The 27,440-nt window shown below is 37.5% G+C and overlaps 2 pseudogenes; both read left to right on the top strand.

Annotated features, from left to right (window-relative positions):
- Positions 1-18,582: 18,582 nt before the first annotated feature.
- Positions 18,583-18,701, top strand: LOC118603170 (annotated as a pseudogene).
- Positions 18,702-26,541: 7,840 nt separating this feature from the next.
- On the top strand, positions 26,542-26,660 carry LOC118603605 (annotated as a pseudogene).
- The last annotated feature ends 780 nt before the right edge of the window (positions 26,661-27,440 follow it).

Below are 27,440 nucleotides of genomic sequence, written 5' to 3'. Positions count from 1 at the left end.
TGAAAAGCTTGCATTCCCCACCAAACTCAAACCCAAGAATATAGTCACTCCTATATTCCAAGTGCTTGGCACATTATAAGCATATGATAAGTCGAATGATTAAAAGTGCATTTATTTGTTACGTTGGGAGCAGGCACCCAAAAGGTTAATGGTAGAATGTGTTCCCTTTGGGTTTTATAATGGCTGGGTTATTAGCTTGCCTTTTGGAGTGGTAAAAGAATGGCTGGCTGGCTGAATTCAAGCTCTCTAGAGATCTTTGTTAGAGTTACTCTTTGTAGACTGGGGAAGCCAACATTAGAGTTCCCTGAGATGAGAAAATGAAGCCTGGAGCAGCATTAGCTAAATGAACCAATATCAGAACCGTCAAAATCTTTGGCCTGAAGGACCACCTAATGTCTTTAGATTGCCCCTGAGACTTGGGCAGCATGTGGAGTGAGTGGAGTGAGCAGAAGCCATGAAGCTAGCCTTTGCAATATAAAAAGACATCAGGCAGTGCCTGCCAGGAGGAATGGGGCCTGTCCTAAGAAGCTAGGCTACAGTTCAGAACATTCAGAAAGGTGCAGCCAGCCCCAGAGCCCTAAGAGAGGCTGACAAAATTTTCTGACCTTAAATTAAATAAGAGTTTCTTAGATATGATTCAAAAAGTACAAGCAACCAAAGAAAAACAGATGTATTGGATTTCATAAAAATTGAAAACTTTTGTGCTTCAAAGGACACCATCACAAAAGTGAAGAACAACCCACAGAATTGGAGAAAGTATTTGCAAGTCATATATCTAATAAAAGACTGGTATCCAGAATACATAAAAAAAATTGGTGCATAAAAAGACCAATCAATTCTTAAAATAGACTAAAGATCTGAATAGATGTTTCTCCAAAGAAGATATACAAATAGCTAATAAGCACATACAAAGAGGCTTAACTTTATTAGCCATTGCCGAAATGCAACTCAAATCAAAATGAGATAGAACTTCACACTCACTAGGATGGCTATACTCAAAAAGAGACAAGAATAAGTTGGTGAGGATGTGGAGAAACTGGAACCCTCATACACTATTGTGTAAATGAAAAATGGTAGTGCCATTTTGTAAAACACTTTGGCAGTTCCTCAAAAAGTTAAACATAGAATTACATATGACCTACGCATTCCACTGTGACTTATGTACCCAAGAGAAATGAAAGCATACATCCACACACAAACACTTGTACACAAATGTTCATAGCAGTATTATTCACAGTAGCCAAAAGGTGTCAACACCCCAGATGTCCTTCAACTGTTGAATAGATAAGTAAAATGTGATATTTCCATACGGTGAAATATTCAGCCACAAAAAGGAATGAAGTACTGATACGTGCTGCACCATGGATGATCCTTGAAAACAGGGCAATCACAAAAGACTTCATATTATATGATTATATGAAATGTCCAGAATAGACAACTTTTGAGACAGAAAGTAAATTGGTGGTTGTCCAAGGCTGGGGAAAAGAGGGCTGGAAGAAATGCAGAGTTATTGCAAATGAGTTTGGGGGTTTTTTTGGTGGGGATGATGAAATTGTTCTAAGTTGATTCTAGTAATAGTTGCACAATTCTGCGAATGCACTGAAAATATTGAATTGTATACTTTAAGTAGATGAATTGTGTGGTATGTGAGTTATATCTCTCAATAAAGCAGTTTTATGATTTTTTTTTAAGAAAGAAAAGAGACTGTGGGGCTGGCTTCCTGAAGGTGGGGGGAGGGAGAGAAAAAATGAGAGGGAGAGAGAGAGAGAGAGAGAAAGGACATGAATGAGAGACTGTGAGTCCTGCTGTGGTAATTAGGAAGATGGATGAGGAGGAACAATAGAAATATGAGATGAGATATAGGATTCTTAGTCTCAAGGAACGGAGTAATCATGTCTGTGTTATTCCCAGTTTCATTGACATATAATCGACGTATAACACTGTATATAAGTTTAGCTTTGATTTTATACACTTACATATTGTGAAATGATTACCCCAGTAGGGTTAGTTAACACCTCTATCACCTCACAATACCATTTGCTTTTTGTGGTGAGAGCATTTACATTTTAGTGTCTTAGCAACTTTCAAGAATATAATACCATATTGTCAACAGTCACCACCAGACAGAATCCAAATACCTGTTCTTTTGTAGGGCCAACAAAAAGGCCTTTTAATTACAGTCTCCTTGCCTGAAGCAGGTCCCACTTCAGGCCATCAGCTGTGGGCAGTGTTCCCCTCTGTCTCTTTTCTAGCCCATCGTCCCTCCAGATTCCCAAAGCAATGTCTAATTCTATTACTTCCAGTGATTTCCCCATGGGTAGCAGTTTATTTCTGTCATCAAGTCTCTGATGAAATCTTTAGCCGTGAAATGTTTAGTTCAATCCCAACAAATCGTGTATAGTGTTAACTTGTCACAAGCTGCCCACGGCCTGCATTATGTGGTAATTTGGAACCGAGAGAAGTGATGATATAGGGCCAGGCTTCCTTTGTGAGCTCGCATTAATGCTAGAGCTGGTGATGTCAATTGACAGCCCATCGATTTGGGCTAATAGTGCATGGAGGGGGCAGAATTGGGCGAGGTAGGGAATAAAGGATGACGGCCAGTCACCAGGATCCCAGCAGCTTTTAATCTATTATTGCCTTCTTTTAATGCAACTTCTGTGTCAACTGCATTACTTCCACCAGCTCTGCCTGCTGCACTGAACTGTGAAGCCAGTGGGATGCCACCCTCAGAGTGTCCCAGAGTTTCCCAGTATTGATTCTTTGATGCTCTGGGGTGTGAATTATAATTATTTCATTAAGCCCTTTAATGGGTATCAACTATGAACCTTCCATAGCCCAGGCTGAGAGGCCAGGGCAAGGTCTGCGTCATTAATCTGTGTTCATCTCATTGCCAACAATTGTCCAACCCTCGACCCTTCTTTCCCCTCCCATTATCGCGTCTATAGTTTTAGCGGGAAGCAGGTCGATCTACTCTCAGAGAGGAGCTGTGAAGGGGAGTTGGCTGATTTGGGGAGGCTGTAGGGGAGGCCACGGTTGAGCAGATTGTACTGTTGGCTATTTACACTAAGGGGCTGGCTAATCACTTGGTCACATCTGCTCTGCCCAGTTCCGGTTTGCCTGTGAAGGGAGGTGATCCACAATACATTGGGACAAAGAGATCTTGCAGCTACTTCCTTGTGTGGCTTTGAGTCCTATTGTATCTTAGGAATATTCCACACCCTCACTTAAGTCACTCAACAATCTTATTAGAGTGCTGTAGAAATGAAGGAATATAAAATACAGCCTTGTGCCCTCAGGGAGCCTCAACTCTAGTAAGTGGTAGAGGGATCTATAAGTGAATAGGTAGCAACAAGACACTAATGAGCACTGAGATGGAACAAAGTAGCAGGAGTTATGACAACCCATGGAAGGGCCTCGATCTGGTTTGGGGGTCAAGGAGAGTTTCCTGGAGGGGAAAATGACTAACTGAACCTGAAGAATGAGTGGGGAGATAGTCACAGGAAAGAGGAAGGGCACAATAGTCTATGGGAACAATGTGATTCAAAGGCCTGGAAGTGAAAGAAAGAAGGCACATGAGATTTTCGGGACCTCATCTAGTTGGGTAAGGCCAATGCTATGTATGAGGTGGGCAAAAGTCCCTCTGAACTCTAGTTTCTTATCTTCTATCCACCTGCCATTGTGATAAATCTCATCGAGAGACTTAGGAAAACTGAAGAGTTCCTATTGGCATTTTTCATAATTTTATTGGATGCTTTGTTTTTACCATACTTTCCTATAGGCCAAAAGTGATTTTTATTTCAGATTCTTCACTTGTTTGGTTTGTGTGGTGGTTTTTAAACATGTTCACAATTTTCTTTTTTTGACACAGTTGTCATCAAGGTATGGAGTCTCATTCCTCTCCGCTCAAATATAAGCCATCTTCAGACACTGACTTATAATGGATAGAGTGTGGATAGAGTAACACTAGATAACTTGCACATCTAGATTATTAAATTTATGCTGCTTCCATCTGGTTCTCTAGATATTCACTGTACAAGTCTTCAGTTGCCCTGTAGGAAGTATGATTTCTCTGAGACATGTATGTGGAAAGACCATGTAGAAAGAGAAATACACTTGAGAAATCCCAGTCTTTGAGTGGTCCTCCTAGGCACCAGCCATGTGAGTGAAGAAGCCTTGAAGATGGCTCTGGCCCCAGCCATCATCTGACTGCATCTTCATTCAGGAAGAGAAATGATCAACTGAGAAATGGTCAACTGAGACATGATTGTTATTGTTTTAATTTACTGCCTTAGGGTGATTTGTTACACAATAGTAAATAACTGGAACAGTTAGATTTGATTAAGTTCATATCATTAAGTTTGGTTAATTTAGCTTTAAAATGAATCTTAAAACCAGGTAGTATGAGTCCTTCAACTTTGTTTTTCTTTTTAAAGTTTATTTTGACTCTTCTAGATTTTGCTTTTCCATGTAAATTTAAAAATTAACTCAATTTCTAAAAAAAGCCTGTGTGAATTATAATTGGGATTTTAATCACTCTATAGGTTAGGTTGGGTAAAATTGACATCTTAATATTGAGTCACAGTCCATGAACAGGCTATACATCTCTCCGTTTGTTTAGGTCTTTTAAAATTTCAGTCAGCAATGTTTTGTAGTTTAAAATAAAGGAATGTATTTTGTTAAATTGGTTCCTAATTACATTTTTATGCTATTGTAAATGGAACTATTTTTAATTTTTATTTTTCAATTACTTGCTTCTACTTTGTAGGAATATAGTTATACTTAAATATTGGCCATGCATTGTGTGATTTTGCTCAATTTACTTATTAATTCTAGTAATGTGGAGTTCCTTAAGGTTTTTTTCATAAACAATAATGTGATCTGTGAGTAAAGATGCTTTATTTCTTCCTTTCCAGTCTATGTACCTTTCACTTCTTTTTCTTTCCTTATTGTTTTAGCTAGGACCTCTAGTAAAATGTTGGCTAGGATAGTGAAAGTGGACATTCTTGCCTTGTTGCTGAACTTAAGAAAGCATTTAATATTTTACCATTAAGTAGGATATTAGCTTTGGGTTTTTCATAAATGCTCATTGTTTGGGTTTTGGTATCATGCTTATATTAAGAATAACTTTGTTGAGCATGGCAACCTATCCATGGCAAAACTGCCAACAGAGATCAAGATGGAGGAAGAGGACTAGTACAAATAAACATAGGAGCATGGCCTCACCATTTAAAGGAAATGAGCAAAACTGAAGTATTAAGAAGTGTTGCAAGATGTGGCTATTTGAGATAGCCTGGGAAGAATGGAGATAGGTAGGACTAAAAGAGAATAAAATCCTCAGGATGCGATTTGTGGATTTAGAATGGCTTCCTTCTTCCATTCCTCCTATTCACTTTTCTAAAGCCAGTTGAAATCTTTTCTCTACAGTACGCTCCTAGGCAAAGTTGGTGCTCACTACACACTTTGCACCTTTAGGATAGCACGTCACCATTTTGGAGATGTCTGTGTGCCTGAAGGTCACCCCCGCTTGATAGTGCGACCCTTTGAGGTTGGGACTGTGTCTTCTTTTTCATATCTCACCCCTCCCCTAGGCCTTGCCTCTCTAAGAATCATGGAACAGAGTCATAGCTCTGGGGTGGTACCATATTGCTTCAGCTGTGCAAACCTTAACAAGCTTTTCCTCTGAAAATGCTTTCCTTTAAAACATAGTTCTCTTCTAAGAACTTGTACCAAGGTTGTTACTTACTTCGCAGAGACTCAGTGTTCTCATTTATAAAACAACAACAACAACAACAACAACAATCATACCTATCTTAGAGGTAGTTGCTATTTGTGTGTTTTTTTGTTTTTTGGTTTTTTTTTTGGCGAGGCGCGATAGACACTCAATGCATATTTGTTGAATAAAGGAACATAGTTTTGTATTGGAACAGAGCTTAGGCCTAAAGATGAACAAAGGGACAAATCTTGCATGATCCCTAATATCAGGGTGTGAATTTGGATGGGAAAATGATTAGTTAAACCCTACCAGGCTTTGGAAAATGTACACTGTAGTGTAATAGGGTTCCCAACCCTATTAGAGTTTGAATCTCTTTTTTTATAATAAATAGTGTATAACATTCTATTTACTATCCTGGAATAAATTTCATAGATAACCAAAATATTACATGTAATGTTCTAATTATAAATCTGAAGGAGAATTAAAGAAAAATGATATGCCATAAAACAATATGCGTTTCAAATGCTCAAGTTTAGTTAAACTAGAAGACACAAAGAACCTTCAAGATGCTCACCCCTTCTTCAGAATCATTATGAAAGCAAGTTACAACACAGACTGATGTGTTGCCTTGGTGGCTCAGATATCAATGAAACTGCTGTCAAGACATGCTTTCCTGATGAGTAAATATTGGATTCTCCCAAATTAAACAAGGTACATTAATCTCTTATTTTACATGGCATTTTCATTCTAGGAAAATTCAATGTATTTTAAAACCATGTAAAAAATACTTCATGTTATTTTTGTACAACATGACTAAAGAAAGATATTTATAGCTAGCTACATAGATATCTGGAAGATACTCAGAAATAACTGGGTTGTGGAAATTTCTTCAATGTGCAAGACTGACCTGTGTATTAAAACATATGAAGCATCCCTCCCTCCTACCTACTTAAGGCCAGTCATACCTCCAATCATGGTAACAACCAAAAATGGGGACACTAACACCTCTGAGCCTAAACCCTGATTCTGGAGTTAGCTCTGGGTTCAAAAACCCTGGCACTGCCCCCTTTTGACTATGTGGCTTCTTGACTTTCAGTTTCTTTACCTACAAAAGGGGGATGATATTTATAGTCACAAGATGTGTAAAGGTTGAAATGACATTTAGTACAGTGTCAAGTACCTAGCACTCATAAATAGCTAACATGTACTGAGCACTTATTATTTATCACGAATAGAAACCACCCTCTGAGTTTAGTGTCGTTATTAACTCTAATTTTCAGTTGAGTGAGGCCCAAGTTACTTGCTCTAGGTCGCATAGAAAGTGACATGACAGAGATACGAACACAGGCAATCTGATTTCCAAGCCTGATTACCCATTATACCATATGACTCTATTAAGAGCAGTACCAGGCAAGACTCTTCTAACCTGCCAAGATTTAATCCCTTCTGAAAGCACACTGCTCTTATAAAGATCTCTAGTGGCTAACTCTCTAGAATACAGACAAGATTTGAGGAGGAAAAGGCAGCTAGGCCTTCTGCATTTCCTGTCAACCCACTCCCTTGAGTGAAGGATTGAGAGTTTCCGGCCTAGGGTGAGGAGCTTCCTGAACTATTATGCCAAGGAAACAAGTCTGGAATGGGTGAGGCGATTTGCTGAATTGGATAGGCCACTTGCTTTAGCACAGGCTGATTTAGGCTCCATCCAAAGCCCGATTTTCTAAAGTTTAGAGCAATCTGTTGATTCACATCAACACTGAGAAAGCATCTGGAGTGTTTATGGTGTTATGCTGACTCCAGAGGGCCAAAATGAGTCTCATAAACTTCCTGTCCTAAGGAGCTCATGGTGGAGAATCAACAGGAGGCTCTGTTAGCTGGGAAAGGAAGGCCTGAGGAGGACGGGATGGCTATTTTTGAATAGTTGAAGAATGTTAATATATTCTACTCTGGAGTTCAGAACTGGCATCTATGGCTGGGTTGAAGTAGCAGGAAGCAGTTTTAGGGATATTATGCCAGTTATTGAGTGATCGTCTCTAGCTCCAAATCTATTCTTTCAAACTCTGCTTTTTTGATGTTGGGCCTAGAATTCTGAAAACCACATTTCTCCTTGCCAACCCGATCCCTGTTAAGTCCCCCTGTTAGGAGAAATCGAAGGGAGACTAGAAAGCAGGAGGAAGGATAAGGAACTTCCATCTAGTTTGCTGTTACTGATAGCATCACCCAGCAACGGCCCTTCATCAAGATGGTGGCAATTGATTTTAGTTTCCAGCTTTTTTCCAGCGCACCCAGAATGATATCATTGTGCCCCATTCAGAGGTTGTCACTACTGTATAGAACTGCCTCCTCAGCGGTCTGAATCCTAGATTCATTAGGCTCCTCCAAGCTCCTGAGGTACCAGCAACAACCAAACGGCAGCCCCTCCTCTGAGGGTCAGCCCAAGCCTTATAGGCCCCTCCTCCAACCTGTTAGGCTCCAATAACTCCCTTCCACTCTCTTCGTGCCCCAGCTTTAGAGGGAGTATTGTTCCTGAAGTTATTGTTTCAGTCTCCCCTTTTAGCTTTGCCAGTTATCAATACCTATTCAGACAGTTTCTTATACGAAATTCTCTCCATTGAGACCCCTAGTGTGGTTTTTGTTTTCCTAACTGGACCCTGACATAATTACTGACAAGAAGCATATAGTATAACTAATTAGACTGGTTAAAAACTAAATGTATGATTTAGGAGGTTACAAAGTCTTCATTGCTGAAAGTATGGAATCATAGAATTTGTAGACCTGAAAGTATCTTTAGAAATTTATTATACCTCATTATTTTACTGAAACCCAGAACATTAACTGGCTCACTGAAAAGTATGCTATTTTATTTAACACTTCTATATAGCATTCTCTATATGCTAGACATTGTTCCGAACACTATGAATATTAGCTCATTTAAATTTCATAACAACACTCTCACATAGGTACTATTATTATTCTCCCCTTTTCTAGAATAGGAAACTGAGATACAGAGAGGTTAAGTAACTTGCCCAAGGAGACACAGGTAGTAAATCAGAGAACTGAGATTTGGACAAAGATTTCCAGCTTGAGTTCCTACTTTTAATCATTTTCTGTGTTGTGGTTAACTAGCAGCTGTGTCCAGTCTAGGACAACTAGCATACCTTTACTGCCACGCCAATAGTAGGGCAGATTGCCACTGGAGACCAGATTTTGATATTGGCGAGCTGGGGTGCTAATTTCTTTTACATTCTAATAAATTTCCTGTTATCTGCCGCAAGAAATTCTATGGTATATTTATTCACCACCAAAGGAAAAGTTTTCTAGCACCAACTCAGTGTCTGGCACTGTGTAGAGTAGATACTCAATCCATGCTTAAAGAAAGATTATGTGTGTAATTACTGTTATCAGTGTAGCAGCAACACCTAAAGTTTGTATTAAAACTTAAAAATATTTTAAAAATTAAAAACATTTTAATCATGATAAAGTACTATAACAAAGTTTATCATCTTAACTATTTAGTATTAAGTATATTCACATTGTTGTACAACTAATCTCCAGAACTTTTTTATACTACAAACTGAAACTCTACATCTATGAAACAACTCCCTGTTTCCCACTCCCCTAACTCCTTGCTGCTGGCAACTCCCATTCTATTTCCTGTTTGTAAGAGTTTGACTACTCTAAATTCCTCATATGTAGAACATTTTAAAAAAATAACAAATTAATTTTACAGTTTTAATCGTATTTGATTACAACAATAATTTTATAAGCAGTCAGGACAGAGCCTCTCAGAAAGAGGCCTGGACCACTTCCAATTTTTTAGGCTCTCAAGATATTAAGATATTGCAAATTGAGATTATAAAAATTGTGTCATATTTAAAATTTTACATTGAATGAATGAATACTTTAAAAAATGCAGTGCCATATTCTTGTTTAAATTTATTTAAAAAATTTCTTAGAGTGTACTACAGGTTTGGTCCAAAAATGACACAAATGTTTCAAATTGGATGATGAACATACCTTTCAATCTTGTTAGTATTTTTCTGTGGCTCGATGTATATTTTGAGATAATGTCAAAATCTAAACTTGATGTCCTTCATTAATGTGAGGTTCAGGTGAAATTACCATTTCTCCCTCTCTACCAATGTTTCCCATCGTGAAAGGCCATGGGGCAGACGTCATCCCCACTTTTACAAACCAGAAGAGTCTCAGCAAGTATTGTTCCTAGCTGAAAATATGACAACAAATTTGGTGGTGGGGTCAAGACTTGAATTTAGGTTTTAACTTTAAGCCTAAATGCTCTAAGCACCACGCCCAACTGTCAGGGGCTCTCTGCATTTCAGTTCACTGCTAACACAGGCAGAATGTCAATAGGGCTGCAGTGCAGAAGGCTTCTGTGGGTTCTGCTGGGCAAGCTGATTGAAATGGGCTACCTTGTGGGTAGTGAGATCCCAGGCAAGAAGAGCAGTCAAAAAGAGGTCTAACACAATTTGGATTTGCTGCAAAAAAGATTTATGAGTGAGAGTACAGAGGAGGATGTGGCATTAGATTATTTCCAACTTCTGTTCAGACACACCAGCACAGGGCCATGCCCAAATCATCCAGGTCTCTGCTCCCTGAGGGGAAGCTGTCTGGCTGCGCATTTGTTTCTCCACCTTTTCATTTTCAGCCAGCAGCCGTGGTTGTTGGGCAGCAACAGCTTAATTTGAACAATTGGGCTCTGGTTTCCTGAGGAAAACAGTCCGGGCGCCTCAGCCATCCATCAGTATTCTCTTCAGTCCCCCGGCAGCTGCTCATTGCAGGCTGGCTCAACCTGTGGTGACCTCATCTTCTCACACAGAGCAGAAGAGGATTTGGGAAAAATTAGTTATATTAGTGACTCCCTGAAACACTCCGTTTACTTGTGATATGACAAATATTTCAGCCATTAGGATCTCACTGTCTCTTATCATCTTAAATACACTCACTTACATTCCAAATCACTACTTAATTTAAAAGCCTATTTGTTGAGATTGTTGCAGGCTCAGGGAAAAGGAGAGACAGGCACTCACTCAGCTCTGGCTGGAATAGAGTCAGACTTGGAACTTCGATTGAATCTTTCTCCCCACGACTTATGCTTGCTCAGGTACAAGCTAAACATTTAGGAAAAGAGACTTAAAGGGAAACACATACTGTAGAGATTTATAAGCTCTGCTTAAAAAGGGGCATTTCGGCATGGTGACCTTGGGCAAATGACTTTATTGCTGGTGTCATGTTCCCTGACCCCCAGATGTAGTGACTCATTCGGGGAACATTTATTGAACCCCTAGGCAGTATGACAGATTCTGAGGTTACAAAGATAAATGAGCCATGTCCCTCTGCTCAGAGCTGTTTTCAGTTTATTATTAATAACAAACATTTATTGAGCACTTACTTTTGCCTACTATACTAAATACTATATATGCGTTTTTCATCTAGTATGTATCATAATCTTAGGAGTTAGCTACAATGCTTTATTCCCACTTTACAAATCAAGAGACTAGTCTGTCTGACTCTAATTCATAATATTAAACACTGTGCAGTACTGCCTACCCACATAAAACTCCCCCAAGTGGAATTTGTAAATGGAAAATTCCAAGAGCATTCCATGTTGAATATATGTATATATTGTGTGATCAAGATATTTATATGCTGTCGGATCTGCAACAGGGACAAACTTAACATATAAGAGTTAAGGACTGGTAGAATTCATATGTCAGAAACCACTGTCTAGCTAGCACATATCAGAACCCTTGTTATTTACATTATACTTCTTGTTTTTCTTTATTTTGGTCTCTTTGGTTCCACGTAAGGTTTCGGCTTTTTTTTTTTTTTTTTTTTTTTTTTTAGCATTTCTCAGCTGTGTTAAAGGGAAGCAAGGAAAGAGAATTTTCCTACCTTGGCTTGGGTTAAAAGCAGAAATAGCAGACTCCTTGGGACACAGCATGGAGGTGATTGGAGATATCAACTTGGGTGACTCCTAGGTCCCGCATCTGTGTTAGGAGACTTGGGCCTCACCACCCTGCTATAGCTGGTTGATTCAGAGGTAGACTCCTGTCTCAAACTGGGAGCCAGGAGACCTGGACACTAAACTTTGGAGCAGTCATGTTAATGACTTTGCACAACTCCTGCAGTGTAGAGCCCCTGCAGCAGTTACCTATTGATGTGTGACAAACAACCCCAAAATATAGTGGCTGAATGCAACAATTTATTATTTCTCATTGTTCTGTGAGTTGGTTGGACAGTTCTTCATCTGGGCCCACTCATATAGCTGCATTCAGGAGGCAAACCGACCAGAAACTTAGCTCTGCAGGGATGCTGCAATGGCTTTCTTTTCATGTGGTCTTGCCTCCTCATGGAGTCTTGACCAGGCCTCTTCACATGGCAAAGACAGTGTGCCAAGAGGGAAAGGGCAAGACATTGCTTGGACACTGTAGCCCAGGTCTTTCCTGGCATTCTACTACTCAGAACATGTTGCCAGGCCAGTCCAGTGTCAAGGGGTGGAGACATGGACTCCATTTCTTGATGGGAAGAGCTGCAAATAATTATGCCCAAAGGATGGACTGACAAATACAAAATAGACACAAATTATTTGTGGCCTTGCCCATTAAGAGGTGGAGTCCCTTTTCTCAATGCTGGCACTCTCAATGCTGGTGATGTTCTTGACCAACAGAATGTAGTAGAAGTGATGTATAGCTGCCATGACAGGCCTTGTAGTTCCACTCTTACCTTCCTGGTACATTTCTCATCACCATGTGAAGAAGCTGGGTCTGGTCTCTTTGAGGATAAAAGACCCGTAGAGAGGGAGAATCTGTAGCCTTCCCTTCTGAGTCCAGCCCCAGTCTATTTACCACCTGAACGTTGTCACATTAGTGAGTCCAGGAGAAAACAACAGAAGAATTTCTAGTCAACCCTTAGAATTGTGAAAAATAATACATTGTTGTTTTAAGCCACCAAGTTTTGTAGTGGTTTGTTATGCTGTACTAGATAAATAAAACAGCTCCCCTAGGCTGCCCCTTGTTCAAAAGGCTAGCCTCAAACTATGAATGGTCAGCATTTCTTTTGATCTTGTGACTAGTCTCCTAACAAGTCATTTTCCCTCATCAAGGCAGCCAGAGTTTATTTCTGTTGCTCATAATAAATATTTAGTACAAGAAACCCAAAGCAAAGGGAAGAAACTTTGTATTGTGGACCATTTGGTCCCCCCCCCCCCGCCACGCTGCCCCTGTAAAGAATCTCTCATCTGCACCTGGCACACACACACAAAAAAAGAATAAGAAAAAGGAAGAAATTAAGATTTATTGCATTATCTCTATTCATCAAAATCTTTACTAGCTTCTAAAAATTTATTTTTGCAACTTTTTTGGGTACATTGAAAATCTTGGTTCCTGATAACATTAGTATGATAACTTATTGACATTATTTTACAATAACTAAAATAGTTTTTAAATAATTAAACTAATATTATTACTAATAATCAGAAGTTTACATGTTCTCTCCAGCTCTATTTGTCTTTAGAATATTCTGTTACTATAGTCTAAGGTCACTTGGAATAATTGTTTTCTCTGGGTGTTTATTCGTCAAATTAATTTATAGAAATTTTTAGAAATTGTTTTTATATAATATTTTCAAATATATAAAACATGTTTCCAAAGTCAAATATATGCAAAGTGTATTTAAAGAAATCTTGCTTCCAACTGTGATCCTGCCAATCCTCCCCCACTTTTATTAGCTTTTGATTTATTTTTTTCCAGTGTTCGCTTTTGCAAATATAAGCAAATACATATCTATATTTGAACTTGTTTCCACTTTTTTTTTTTAATCAAAAAGGTGATATTCTATGTATCCATATGTTCCACTTCTTGCTTTTTCACTTAATATATATCCTGAGGATCACTCTACATTAGCACATATAGTTTTATCTCATTACTTTTACAATTTCGGAGTACTCTGTTGCATGCAGTTATCATACTTATGCAAGTAGTTATTGATGGATATTTGAATTGTTTCCAATCATCTGCAATTACAAATAATGCTGCAAAGATTAACTTTGTCATTTTGAATGCTTGCTTTTGTATCTTTGGAATGGATTCTTAGTAGTAAGGTTTCTTCATCAAAGGGTAAATGCACGTATTTTTCTATATATTTACAAATCCTCTTCGAATAGGGCATTGTCTTTCTGAGTCCCCAACAACAATGAATGCCTATTTCTCCACCACTTCATCAATAAAATAGTCTCATGAATTTTGGGATTTCTGCCAATCCAATGGGTGAAAAGTAGCATCTTAGTATAGTTTTATTTTGCATTGCTCTTATTATGAGTGAATTAGTGCATCTTCTCATGAGTTGGGTGGCCATTTAAATTTTTTCTGCCTGTTCAAATTTTTGCAAGGACTTTTAAGTATATTGACATATAACGACCTTTAATCTCGCACCAACCCTGTGAGGTATGTATGCCCCCTTATAAAGATGAGGAAATTGCAGATTAGAGAGGTCAAATAATTTACCCAAGGTCACATAGCTAATATGTGGCTGAAGTCAAGTTCCTAATTGTTAAACCCTGTGAATTCTTTATGGGTCTATTTCCAGGAGTGAACTTGGAGCTCTTGTGTTTATTTTTAATAAAAGATACGGATATGGATTCACATCTCTAACATAGGACTGCTTCAGGAGGTTCTGTCATGATTGGACCTGGGGGAGAGCAGGGGAGCTTGTGCTTATAAAGAGGAGGTGGTACCTGATGTGTCACCTAGCAGCACCCAGCAGCACCCTGAGGCATTTTGAGGAAAACGGTGAGAGACCTGCAACCTATTTTATTCTGTTAGAGAATCAGTGAGGTGCTTGATGAAGCCATTAAGTGGGATTCGTGTCTCCATTCTACTTGTAAGACTCCAGGAGGGCAAATGCTGATGGAAATTTATTGATTTCTTTTTCTGTCTTTACCGAATGGGTCAAAAACATGGTATAACACTGCTGGTTCCAATTAAAATCACCTGTTAGCTTACAAAGGTTGGCCCTTTCCACCCTCCCCCATCTCCCCCATTTAAAAAGGGTTTAAAAGATTTTCATTTAATTGATTTGCTGTAAAATGCCCTTTACAATTACCCAGATAAACTAGGCGTCACCTGTGGAGTAAGAGCCAATTTGAGCTGTTTATCAAGACTTCGCCTCTGGCCACTTCTCACCCTGGGATCTTGAGTTTCTGTATTGATAGCTTGCATCTGTCAACATTAGATATTTTTAGTGGGCTGCAGAAAGCTTTTAGGGAGATAGAGATGGTGGGGCTGCATCTTTGAGCAGGTGAAGAAAGCATGATGAGGTTTTTTGTTTGAAATGAGAATGGCTTATTGTGCTGAAAACAAATTCAGAAAATCAGCCCTGGCCCCATATGCCTAAAAATAATCAGAATTTGCCCCATTTAAACACCAGGCAGTGGGCCTCAAGGAAATAGGAATGTGGGTAATGGATAAAATGAAGTAACAAAATTTTCCGTTTCTTTTGGTTTGGGTTTTATGTCAAGCTGTGTTGAATATCAGGAAGAAGAAGTTGGGGAACCTCTGCAAGAGTTGTGTGAAGTGGTATTTGTGTTCTTTGAACTGATGTGGGATGAAGGGTGAGAATTTATAGAAGGTGGGAAACAAAGAAAGAAGGACATGAGGGTATTTATTCTAGGTCTTGTGTATTTCTGAAACCATACACTTGAATCCACTTAATCATAGACACAATATCCATTCTGGTTTAAAAACTATGTCAAAATACAGAGCTAGAAAACAAAAGACAGATAAATGTGAAAGAGGAAAGGTAAATTCTGGAAAGTATAGACCAATCTTGAAATTGATCATGGTAAAGTTCTAGAATAAATTCTGAAACAAATATTTTGTGAGACTTTGAAAAAAGAGTGGATCACTAGCAATGAAGTATAATTTCCACTCTGTTATAGAACAGGGGAGCACTCTAGACACAAGAAGTCTTGACATAATAGGATGGTTAAAGAGAATAAATGATAGAATATTTTTGAAATCTGTTGGCACATAGTTGATGCATGATAAATATTAGTTGCTCTACTTCAGGTTTTCATAATATCCATCATAGTCAAACTACTTCAGAGACTTGTCTACTTTTGCCATTTTTGCTTCCTCATCTCCTTCCCTCTTGACTCTGATGTGAACCCCTACTTATCCACTAACACCTCTATTACCAATGACTTCCTGGTCACTAAATTCAAGAATACTCTCAGTTCTTATATTGCTTAAACCCTCTGAGAATTTTGACATTCTTAACTCTCCCTCTTCTATGAAACTTTTCTTCTCTTGGAGTCTGTGACACTACATTCTCCTGGATTCTCTCTTTTCTATCTTCCCACTTCCCAAACTCTTTGGCAGAAAAGCATTTCTCTGCTGTTCCTTAACTAACAATGTTGCTCTGGGTTCTTTCTTAGATCTCATTTCCTACTCTTCTTGGGAGTGATTTCAATACAGTTCTTATCAAAATCCCAGGAGACACACTTCAGTTCCAAAGATAAATATAGACTCAAAGTGAAAGAGTGGAAAATGATATTTCAAGCAAATGACATTAAGAGAAAAGCAGGAGTAGCGGCACTAATATTGAATGAAATAGACTTCAAAATAAAAAGGTAAAGAAAGATACTGAGGAACATTTGATAATGATTAAGGGAATCATGCACCAAGAAGACATAACACTTATAAATATCTATGCTCCCAATCAGGGAGCCCCAAAATATATAAAGCAATTACTAACAGAACTAAAGAGAGAAACAGACCAAAACACTATCATAGTAGGGAACCTAAATACCCCACTGTCAGATATGGACAGATCAATAAGGAAATAACATTCTTAAATGATACGTTAGACTAACTAGACATAATTGACATATACAGAGCCTTTCATCCCCAACAGCTGCTTATACATTCTTCTCTAGTGCACATGAAACATTCTCAAGGATTGACCACATACTGGAACACAGAGACAGCCTCAATAAATATGAGTGTTGAAATTATACCAACCACATTCTCTGATCATAATTCTTTCAAACTAGAGATCAACTGTAAAAAGGAAGCAAGAAGAACCACAAACACATGGAAATTAAACAACATACTACTGAAGAATAACTGTGTCCGAGAAGAAATAAAAAGAGAGATCAAGAGATACATAGAAACAAATGATAACGATAGTACAACATATCAAAAATTTTGGGACACAGCAAAAGCAGTAATAAGAGGAAAGTTCATATCATTACAGGCCTACCTCCAAAAACAAGAACAAGCCTAAATAAACAACCTAATGCTTCATCTTAAAAAACTACAATAGGAAGAACAAATGAAGCCTATAGTCAGCAGAAGGAAAATAATAATCATAATTAGAGCAGAAATAAATGAATTTGAAAACAGAAGCAAAAAAAAAAAAAAAGAACAATAGAAAAAATAATTGCAAAGAGCTGTTTCTTTGAGAAGGTTAATAAAATTGACGAACCCCTGGCTAGACTCACTAAAGAAAAAAGAGAAAGGACACAAATAAATAAAATCAGAGATGAAAGAGGGGAAATTACCACAGACATTGCAGAAATACAAAGGATCATACAAAAATACTATGAAAAAGTACATAACACCAAATTTAATAACCTAGAAGAAATAGACCAGTACTTAGAAAGATACAACCTTCCCGGACTGAATCAAGAGGAATTGGAAAATCTAAATAGACTAATCAGCAGTATGGAAATTGAAACAATAATCAAAAACCTATCAAAAAGTCAAAGTCCAGGACAGGATGACTTCACCAGTGAATTCTACCAAACATTCAAAGACGATTTACTACCTATTCTCAAACTCTTCCAACAAATCAAAAAGGAGACAATACTTTCAACTCATTTTATGAGGGCAATATTGCCCTGATACCAAAACTTGGTAAAGATAACACACAAAGAAGAAAACTACAGACCAGTAATCTCTCATGAACACAGATGCAAAAATCCTAAATAGGATACTAGCAAACAGAATACAGCAACATATTAAAAAGATTACAGATATGCAACATACGCAAATCAATTAATGTGATATACCACATACACAAATTAAAAAATAAGAATTGTATGATCATATCGATAGATGCAGAAAAAGCTTTGGACAAGATATAGCATCTATTTATGATCGAAACACTTAATAAAATCAGTAACTCACTATAACAAGGGCCATATATGACAAGCCCTCAGCCAACATTATACTTAATGGTGAAAAACTAAAAACCTTACCTTTAAGATCAGGAACAAGGCAAGGCTTTCTATTATCGTCACTGTTATTTAGTATAAATTTGTACAGCCACAATGGAAAACAGAATGGAGGTTCCTCAAAAAAATAAGAATTGATCTACCATATGATCCAGCAATCCCTCTACTGGGCATTTACCTCAAAGACTTGAAAACTCACAACCAAAAAGATATTTGCACTCTGATGTTCGTAGAAGCATTATTCATGGCGGCCAGGACATGGAAGCAACTGAAGTTGCTATGATAGATGATTGGCTAAAGAAATTGTGGTACATGTATATAATGGAATATTACTCAGCCGAAAGAAGAGACGAAATATTGCCATTTGTGACAACATGGATGGACCTTGAAATAATGTTATACTAAGTGAAATAAGCCAGACAGAAAAAGTTGAAAATCACGTGATATCACTATACATGGGATATAAACCTAAAAGCAGCAAATGAACTGGACAAACAGAGACTCATGGACATGGTCAATGGACTAGTGGTTAAAAGATGGTAGGGAGGAGGGGGGAAGTAGACAGGGGAAAAATATAAATCATTTCTTCAGTTAAAAAATAAATTAATTATCCATTTATGGCCGTGCTACCCTGAACAAGCCCAATCCCATCTAATCTCATAAGCTAAGTAGGGTCAGGCCTGGTTAGTACTTGGACGGGAGACCACCTAGGAAGACCAGGTGCTGTAGACATAAAAAATAAAAAAATAAGCGATTGTAAGCTGACAAGCTTCTTGCAATCTGTGAGGTCAACTAAGGATTGCCTCACCTAAAATAAATAAATAAATAAATAAATAAATAAATAAATAAATAAATAACTAACTAACTTAAAAGAGGAGGTCCCCTTCTCACCTACTCTTCTCCTTTGGCATAGTTGCCCCTGGCTGGGGAGTGGGGGCTTTGGGGGTCTGGACTGGGCATCCTATCACTGCCTCGGCCCATGTGGGCTGACATTAAAATAAAAATCCACTCCATGTTAAAAAAAAAGAAATTAATTAAAATAAATCATGGTGATAGATTCGCAACTCTGTAAATGTGCTAAAAGTTATTGAATTGTGAACTTTCAATGGGCGAATTGTATGTATGTAAATTATATCTCAACAAAGATGTTTTAAAAATTCTCGTCTCATAGTGCTCATATCTTAGTGAAAAGCTAATTGATTCCACTTTCTAAATGTCTTTCAAATCTATTTACTTTTTCCTTCAGCCAGACACTATCTCCTACTTGGGTCACCACAAAAACTTCCTAACGGACTATCCTGGCTCCACTGTGGTCCTCTGCAAATCTCTATTCTGTTGCCTTGGAGATCTTTCTAAAGGACAAATTAGTCACATCACCTCTTGCCTTAATCTTGCCATGTCTTCCTGTAGTTTCATGGGTAAAGTTCAAATTTTTTAATCCAGACGAAAAGGCTCTGCATAATCTGGTCTCTGGCTATCTATCTCCCTAACCTCATTTCTCACCACCTAATACTCATCACTACAGATGTTCACATTTTCTTTCAGTTTCACTAATTGCTTTACCCTACCTCATTTCTGGATCTTTGCAAAGACTGGTCATTCTGGGTTGCAGCTTACATGTCACTTGCTCTGAGACATTTTTTCTTAAATAGCCTTCTTCTCCACATATTTGTGTTAGATGCCCCCTCACCCACATTTTCCCCTTTATTCTATAATGCTTTCTGTATGCCAGACACTATTCTAAATGTTTTATAAAATTGACTCACTTAATTTTTACAACAACTATAGGATGTAGATACTATTATTATCATTTCATGGTAGAAATGAGACAGTGGAGGTACAGAGAGGCTAAGTAACATTCCCAAAGTCACACAACTAGTGGTAGAGCCTGGATTTGAATTCAGATAATATAGTTCTAGAGTTTGTGCTATTATATTATGCTGCCTGCAATTGCTTAATGTATCACAGTACTTATTACACTATATTGTAATTGACTTTAATTATATCTCCATGTGATTTTTAGTTCATTGAAAGTAAGAATTATGTCAGTCTTATTCATTATATTCCCAGTTTGAGGCTTAGCCCACAGTAACCTAATTTAAAGAAAATGAATGAATGAGCAAATAAATAATTTAAGAAACACACATGTGAGATATACAAAGAAACAGTTATAGAGTTTCTAGCTAGTACAACAATGCTCTGTTAATTATTTGATGTTATGTTGAAAGACTTCTAATTTACAAGTTACATGTCTCGGGAACTTATGTTCTGATAAAGTGCCTTATACTTAGTAGTTGATCAGTAATCCTTGTTTAATTTAAAAAATTTTTCATTTAATGTAAGATTTACAAAAAAAATTATAAAAACAGGATAAAAAATTCCTACGCACTCTTTACCTAATTTCCTCAAATGTTAACATATTACGTAACCACAACACAATGATAAAACCAGGAATTAAAGTTGCTATTATTCCATTTACTAATTATAGATATCATTGATTTTCATTAACTGTCCCAATAATTCTCTGTTTATGGTTCAGGATTCAATGCAGAATTACACATCGCATTTATTTTTCATGTCTCCTTAGTCTTTTTAAAACTGAGACAGAGTCTCGCTTTTTCTTCATCTTTCATATTCTTAATATATTTGAAGAGTACTGGTCAGTTAAATTATAGGCCTTCCCTCAATTTCAGTTGGATGTGTCTTTGTCAGCACATCATATCAGGAGGCATATAGTTATCTGTATGTTTCATTACTGGTGACATTAACTGGTTAAAGAGATATTTTCTAGGTTTTTCACTGCAAATTATTATGTTTCTCACTGTAATTAATAAGTATCTCATGGAGAGATACTTTGAGACTATGTAGATATTCCTTTTCTGGTCATATTTTCACCCACAAATATTAGCTTCCTTAAAACAATTTACTGTGGTGTTTGCAATTGATGATTTTCTTTTTTCTTTTATTATTATTAATTATTATTAATATTATTTATTCCTATACAGCACCTGGTCTTCTTAGGTGGTCTCCCATCCAACTGCTAACCAGGCCTGACCCTTAGTTTTTGAGATCAGATGGGATTGGGCTTGTTCATGGTGTCATGGTCGTAGACCATGGACCATGACGCCTCTGGAATGCCAGTCCAGGACCTTCTGTGTGTAAAGCAGACGTGCTAACCGCTATACTATGCAACCACGTCCAATAATTGGTGATTTTCTATTTCCACCATCACTTCTACATTTATTCATTGGAATGCTACAGTAAGAAAGGACTTTTCCTTTTCCTCTGTTTGTTTATTTACTTATTCAATCATTTATTTATATCAACATGGACTCTTGAATATTTGTCTTATTCTGTCTTATTCATTATTTGTCTTATTCATTTTATCATTTTTTATTTCGTTGTCCAAATTGTCTCATATTGTGGAGCCCTATCATATTAGCTTGTTTTATTTCAGTATGTCCCCCAACACTTTTTGAGCATTTCCTTACTTGCTGGTATCCCAAGTTCACTCTGTTCCAAGTTCACTCTGTACTTTCCCTGTCCCACTCAACTAATCAGGCATCTTGTTAAGTAGGCCTGGAGAATAATATTCGAAACAAAAATCTTGCCACTAGGTAATCACTGCTACTAGGGTGTCATTATTTCTTCACTCAGTGGTCAGAGCTGGGAAATATATGCATGTGTGACATATACACATTTCTACTTATTTCCATATCTGTCTGTCTGTTTTATCTATCTATTGAAAAACTTTAGTTTATACTGATACCTCCAATTCTATTCCAACACTCAGGGTTCATTTCATCCTTTCCTTTTCTTATTTGTAATTCCTTTCTATGACAGTGAAAAATCTGGTACTTATTATTAATAATATGTTTACTTATTTGCTCAACTCTAGATTACACATAAAGCAGTTATCAGGATTGATAACCTACAACCTATCTGAAAAACAAATTTATTAATTAGAGTACAATAGTGTATACTCTTTAGCCTTAAAGTTTGTAGTTTAAATTATTGTCCGAAGTTCTTTAATTCCTTTCTTCTTATACCCTTTGTTGCAATTATGATTAATTTGTAATAAAGCCAATACATCTTTTAAAAAGTCAAAAACATTTTGAAAAATAGCATGTATATAGAACAGTCTCTTTCTTGGTCACATAACCCAGAAGCCCTGGAGTAATATTCGCAGGCTAGGTATTCTGGAGGCTGTAGGGAGATTCAAACCCTGGTCTCTTACCACCCTGTTCTTTCCCCCAATACCCTTCTCTACTACTGTTATCACTTGTTTCTTTAGTGCTTTGGGAAGAAATTCTCATAAGTGCTTTAAAAGTACTGAATTTCAATCTAGCCCATCTGTACTGAACTCCCCACTGCTTCAGCCCCAGCCCAAGTAAAACCAAGTATTTGTAAAACTACTTTGACCTGCATCACCTGCAGGGAGTTTTCTATACCAAATATCAGGTCTACCTGGATCATTACATTTTATCAATCTTTTTTCCTTTCTCTTGGGCTTAAATAAGCCACCAGGTGGCGCTTCAGAGTCTACTGCAGTCCCACTTTACCTTTTATTATTTTTAATTTATCTTTTTATTTTTAAGGTCAGCTTCTTTAGCGGTTAGGTTAACTTTAGGAAACAATGGCATTTCTGAGAAGTGGAGAGACATTCTAGTTGAATTTTTTAATTAGTTAAAGATTTATTTATTTTTTATTTTATTGCCATTTATGTCTTCGGTTCAGTTCCCAGTAAAATAACAAATAAAGCACAATTTAGCTTTTGTCTTTGTCTTTGCTAGCAACCTTGGTTCCTATCTTTTTCCTGTCATTAAAATTTGCGCTAAGGAAAAACAAAGATACAAGTTTGTTGACAGCCAAGATGGATTTATTTTCCAGGAGGCCTTCACAATAAGTGTGACTGAGCTCCTTGGGCCATCAACCTCTCTTCAAGGGAAGCTTTGACAGAACATCCAGAGGCTAGAATTAATATAGAAACTCCACTTCCTCCTGGGGGTCAGTTAGCTGTTCCAGACTTTGGTTTTCTTATGTGTAATATGAAGGGATTATTGAACTTCATGGTCTCAAACACAAATTCCTCAGGAGTCAGGGGGATACGTCTATGAAAAGGCTGAAGAGTGATTTAAGACAACAGGAAATGGTGTTGACTAAACTAGAATTCGAAAGTGCATTCCCCTACTAAACTGCACTCAAATTTAAAGTTTTAAAACACATTGAGTGGACCAAGCAAAATACCTCTGGGCGTTGAACATGTCCAGAAAGCCATCAGTTTGAAGTTCTTGGATTAGAGAATCTTTATCGCTAGGTTTCTTCTAGGTCTAAGGTTCTGTGAATATCATATAATTTGCTAATGTTCTTTTATCTGCTTGGAATATTAACTGTCACCATTATTCTCTATCACCTCTGCATCTCTAAATCCTAATTCCTTCTTATAAGATCCATTCAAATGTCACCTACTTCAGGAAGTTTCCCTTGGTTTTTTTCTCTCTAAACTGGAAATATTTTTCTCTTCTCTGAAGTCTTCTAGCACTCTAATGTACCCTCTTCATGGCCTTTACTGCTTATTGCTTGTTCTATTACGCCATGGTTATTTACATGCTGGTTGGTTATCAATCTTTTTCTACGTATTTTTTTAAGCTCTTTATGGGCAGATTTCATGTCTAATTGAGTTTTGTATCTCTACTATATGGGAAATCAGTTAAAAAGTATTTACTGAGTGCCTACTTTATGCTAGACCTGGTTTCGTGCACAACATTCAGCACATAGTGAAGACTCGATGTTTGCTGAATGAATGGTATTGAATGGTCAACTAGAATAGTGAAAATGACAGACAATGCCAAGTGTTAGGGAAGGTGTGGAGCAACTAATATACTCTGTTGATCTCCATAACCTTTGCCTTCAAGCGTATTCACATACGCTTGTTGCATGGCAAGATGGATTTTGCATGTGTAGTTAAGGTTACTAATCAGTTGACCATAAGATTGAGATGTTATCTGAGTGGGTCCAATTTAATCCTATGAGCCCTTTAAAAGCAGAATTTCTTCAACTGGTAACAGAAGAGGACATCAAAGATATTCAAAGCATGAGAAGGATTTATTGAGTTGTTGCGGACTTAACTGGACCTAAAAGTGGCCTCTAGAAGTGAAAGCACCCCTTAGCTGACAGCCAGCAAGTAAATGGGGAGCTGAATCCTGTGTAACTGCAAGGAACAATTCTGCCAAAAACCTGAGTGAAATTGGAAGCAGATTCTTCCTCAGAGCCTCGAGAAGAGCCCAGGCCGGTTGACACCTTGACTTTGACTTACAAGACCTTAAGAGAAGAACCCAGCACAGCCTGCCTAGGCTTTTGACCTTCAGAACTGTGAAGCAATAAATGGATGCCATTTTAAACTACTAAGTTTTTGGTAATTTGTTATGCAATAATGAAAAAAAAAAAGAATGAAAGAAAGAAAACTAATACAGGAACTCATCCAGCACCGTGGACTCACACGAAGAGGAATGAAGGCCTCCAGGTAAAAGTCAGTGTAAAATTGCCAACCATGTGGGGAGCCATGTGGGTTAGCCATGTGCTCTTCAAGCCCCAGTCAAACCTTCAGACAGTGCAGACTGGGCTACTGTCTTTACTGCAGCTTCATAAGAGATCCTAAGTCAGAACCAGCCCCCACACTGCTCCCAAATTCCTAACTCACAGGCATTGTGAGAAAAGAGATGGTTATTATTGTTATAAGCCACTGAGTTTTAGGGTAGTTTGTTATGCGGCAACTTGTCACTGATAGAGCAAGTGCTTGGTGTGTGTTTCCAGATTGATCGGCTACCCTAGGGCTTTATAACCAAGCAGGCTTATTTCAGGCCCCTTTGTTCTCTGTCATCCTAGAATTCAGACCATGCAGGCAGCTTCACTCTCCTCCACTCTTCCTGAGACAGATTCTTTGTAACTCCCCTGACTTCCTGCTGGCCCCTAGGTGGACTTCCCTACATGGCACTAGGGTATAGAGTTGCCTAAGTTGCTCTGGTGAGCATGCTTAAGGGCAAACTAAGCTTCCTTAGGAGGAAGATGAGAGGAAAATGTACTTTTTAATATCTATCTATCTATCTATTTGTTTATTTATTTTTATGGTGACATTGGTTAACAGAATCCAGTAAGTTTCATGTGTACAATGTAACAGTAAGGCATACATATATATTGCATTGCGTGTTCACCTCCCCTAGTTAGATTTCTTTCTGTCACCACATATTTGACCCCTTTACCCCATCTACCTCCCTCCCCTCTAGTAACTATTAGACTATTGTCCATGTCCATGAGTCTCTGCTTGTTTGTCCTGTTCATTTGTTGCTTTTAGGTTTCTATCCCACATATAAGTGATATAATTTGGTTTTCAACATTTTCTGTCTTATTTCACTTAGCATGATTATCTTGAGGTCCATCCAGGTTGTCTCAAATGGCAGTATTTCATCTCTTCTTATGGCTTATATTCCGTCGTATATATGTACCACAGCTTCTTTAGCCAATCATCTATTGTATGACACTTTGATTGCTTCTATGTCCTGGCTACCGTGGATAATGTTGCTAAGAACATCGGTGGGCAAATATCTTTTTGGATGTGAGTTTTCAAGTCTTTGGGGTAAATACTCAGTAGAGGGATTGCTGGATCATATGGTAGATAAATTCTTAGTGTTTTAAGGAACCTTAATACTGTTTTCCATAGTAGCTATACCAATTTGCAGTCCCACCAGCAATATATGAGGGTTCCTTTTTCTCTTCATCCTTTTTTAACACTTGTTTTTACTTGTCTTCTTGATAACAGCTATTCTAACATGTGTGAGATGGCATCTCATTCTGGTTTTGATTTGCATTTCCCTAATGGCTAGCGATGTTGAGCATCTTTTCATGTTTGTTGGTCATTTGTATGTCTTCTTGGGAGAAGTGTCTGTTAAGGTACTCTGTTCATTTTTGATGAATTTTTTTTTTATTGTTGTTGCTATTGAGTTGTATGAGTTCTTTGTATATTTTGGATATTAGGCCCTTTTGCAGGCATTACTTGCAAATATGTTTTCCCATTCAGATGGTTGTCTACCTGATTGATGGTTTCTTTTCCTATGCAGAAGATTTTAGTTTGATGTAGTCCCATTCATTTATTTTTGCTGTTATTTCCCTTGCCTTTGAGGTGAAATTCATAAAATCCTCTTTAGGTCCAAGGTCCATGAGTTTAGTTCCTATGTTTTCTTCTGTGCAATTTATTGTTTCAGGTCTTATATTCAGGTCCTTAATCTATTTTGAGTTAATTTTGGTGCGTGGTGAAGGACAACAGTCTACTTTCATTTTTTTGCAGGTGACTTTCCAGTTTTCCTAGCACCATTTATTGAAAAACTTTCCTTTCTCCACTGTACATTTTTGTTTTTTGTTTTTGTTTTTGTTAAAAATGATTTGCTCATCTAAACATAGGTTTACTTCTGGACTCTTGATTCTGTTCCACTGGTCTGTGTGTCTATTTTTTCTGTCAATACCATGTCATTTTGATTATTGTTGCTTTAAAATGTACTTTTTAAAAATGGGAAAACAGATCTATGGCCATGCCACCCTGAACAAGTCTGATCCTGTCTGATCTCAGAAGCTAAGCAGGGTCAGGCCTCGTTAGTACTTGGATGGGAGACCACCTAGGAAGGCCAGGTGCTATAGGCATAAAAAATAAAAAATAAGGGATTGTAAACTGACAAGATTCTTGCAGTCTGTGAGGTCAACCAAGGATTACCTCACAAAAAAAAAAAAAAAAAAAGAGAGAAAACACATATTGACTTTGACTTTACAAGACCATTATTAATTAAGTGATAATGATAGAAAAAAATACTATATAGTCATTAAAGATGGGAGAATTCTATATGTGGAACAGACCCAGATTGATAACAATAACTGATCTATTTTAAATGAAAAAAGCAAGGTTCAGGACAATGTGTACATTTAGCTTTCACTCTGTTACAGAAAAGATATTTATAAATATATACTATATAGACATAGAATATCTCTGGTAATAAAGATTGTCTTTTAGAAAAAAAACTGTATGGATGAGAGCAGAGGTGGAAGGGAGGTCTCATTTTACGGTATAGACTTCGTACCTTTTAAATCCATGTACATGTAATATCTATTAAAAATAAATTCCTTTTTGGAAAGAGATAGTAGGAACTTAGGGACAACTTCCTGCCTCCCTTCTCCCTTCTCTTAACACACTCAAACACAACTAGAACTTCCTGCAACCACAAACACATCTTCCTTCCACATGTACACTTGAGCAGTAAACTTATAGCCAGATACTCTTCCTTATAAGCACACAGCCTGTGCATGCATATGAAGGCAACCATCATCTGTTGTACTCACAAACATCCCCATGCATGTACCCAGCAAGCATATATACACACATGTGCTTTTGACCCAACCTCTTCACCCTCTACTCACACCTGTGCCTGC

Source organism: Rousettus aegyptiacus, unplaced genomic scaffold, assembly GCF_014176215.1.
Source record: "Rousettus aegyptiacus isolate mRouAeg1 unplaced genomic scaffold, mRouAeg1.p scaffold_m13_p_5, whole genome shotgun sequence".
NCBI lineage: Eukaryota > Metazoa > Chordata > Mammalia > Chiroptera > Pteropodidae > Rousettus > Rousettus aegyptiacus.
The sequence above is the reverse complement of the archived record's forward strand: the minus strand, read 5'-3'. Positions and strand labels throughout refer to the sequence as shown.